Below are 2500 nucleotides of genomic sequence, written 5' to 3' on the forward strand. Positions count from 1 at the left end.
AATAACAATAACAATAATAATCATAATGATAGAGATAATAATAATAACAATAATAATAATAATAAAAATGATCATAATAATAATAACAATAACAATAATAATAATAATAATAATAATAATAATGATAATAACAATAATAATAATAATAATAGCAATAATTCTTATTATTATCATTATTATTATTATTATTATTATTATTATCATTATCATCATTATGATAATAATTATGATACTAAAAATAGTAATAATAATTAATATCATAATAAAATCAATGATAATAGTAATGATAATAAAATGGTAATAAAATCAGTAATAAAAAATAATACTTATGATGACAACAATAGAGATCAAAATTAAGATGATGATGAAGATAATGATCATTATCCTCATTATTACTATCATTATCATTATCATTATCATACTATTATTATTATCATTATTATTGTTATTTTTATTATTATCATCATCATCACCATCATTTTTGCTATTATTCTTATTACTATTACCGTCATTATTATCATCAATATCAATTTATCGTTACCTTTATCATTATCATCAACGTTATCATTATGATCTGTATTATCATTACTCTCCGTGTCATTACTATTAACATCAAAATTGTTATTTTCATTATCACTATTAATTTTACTATTTCTATTGTCACTATTATTATCATTACTATCATTATCATCATTATTATTATCATTAATATTATCTTTATCATTATCATTATTATTATTATTATTTTCATCATAATCATTATAAGTACCAATATTATTATTATCATTATTATTATCATTATCATTATTATTACTAATATCATTATTATGTTTATCACCATTATAATCATTGTTATTACCATTATTATTATCATCATCATTATCATTATATTATCATTGGTATCATCATTATTATCATTATTCCTAGTACTATCTTCATCGTGTATGTTTTTAACATTAAAATCATCATCAACATCACCATTATCATTATCATCCTCAATATTATCATAACAATAATTGTGATTATAATGATAAGAATAAAAACAATAATAATAACGATATTTATAATGATAATAATTATTATGGTAATGATAAATATGTCAATAATAATAATAATAATAACAGTAATAATAATAACAATAATAATAATAATAATAATAATAATAATAGTAATAACAATAACAATAATAATAACGATAATAATAATAATAATAATAATAATAATAATAATAATAATAATAATAATAATAATAATAATAATAATAATAATAATAAAAGATAATAATAACAACAACAGTTATGATAATGATAATGATAATAATAATAACAATAATAATAGTAATAATAGTAATAATAATAATAATAACAATAATGACAATAATAATAAAAAAATAATAACAACAATAATAAAAAATAATAACACTACTAATAACAATGATATTGATAGTAATTATAAAGATAAAAATAATGACATTACCAATAATGATAATGATAATAATGATTAAAGCAATAATGATAATAATAAGTATAATAATGATAATGGTGATAATATTATCAATAATAGCCACTACTATAGTAATAATAATAAAATAATGAAAACAATAATATTGACAATAATGGTAACAAAAGTAACAACAATGATGATTATAATATCATCATTAATGATGAAAAAAATAATTGATAATAATATCATGTTATTACTATTAATCATGAAAGCGAGAACAACAACAACAATAATAATGATAATAGTAATAATAATAACTATAGTAGTAGTAGTAGAAGTAGTAGTAAGGATGATATTACTATACTACTATAACTACTACTAATGGTAATAATAATAGCAATAATAACAAGAATGATAATGATGATCATAATAATAACAGTAATTATAAATAACAATAACAGTAGTAGTAGTAGTAGTAATGATAACAATAATAATAATAATAATAATAATAATAATAATAATAATAATAATAATGATAATAACAATAATATTAAATAATAAGAATAAGACAACATTAATAATAATAAACAACTTAATAATGATCATCATCATCTCACTACTAACAATAGCGATAAGAACGATAATATAAACCATAATGACAATAAATACAACAACAATAATGATATCAATAAAAGTAGCAATAATGATCATCATTCAGAATAGAAATATTCAAATTATCATTACTATTATTATGATAATGTAAACCACTATAACGTATGTCAATATCATTATCATTAAAATCATTATTTAAATCATTTTTGCTGTTACTGAATTTTCGTTTGTAATTTATTTTATTATTATCACTTTCATGTTTTTTTTTCCTTATTATCATATATATTGTTGTCATTCAAAAGTATTATCATTATAATCATCATGATCTTTATCATAATCAAAGCTATGATCAAACTCATCGTTATCATTGTCATCACTCATGTCACCATCATCGTTATATATAAGAAGCACTGTAATCTGACGCTTGATTTCATGTCCTTCCCAC

The sequence above is a fragment of the Penaeus vannamei genome, chromosome 28 (assembly GCF_042767895.1).
Source record: "Penaeus vannamei isolate JL-2024 chromosome 28, ASM4276789v1, whole genome shotgun sequence".
Classification (NCBI taxonomy): Eukaryota; Metazoa; Arthropoda; class Malacostraca; order Decapoda; family Penaeidae; genus Penaeus; species Penaeus vannamei.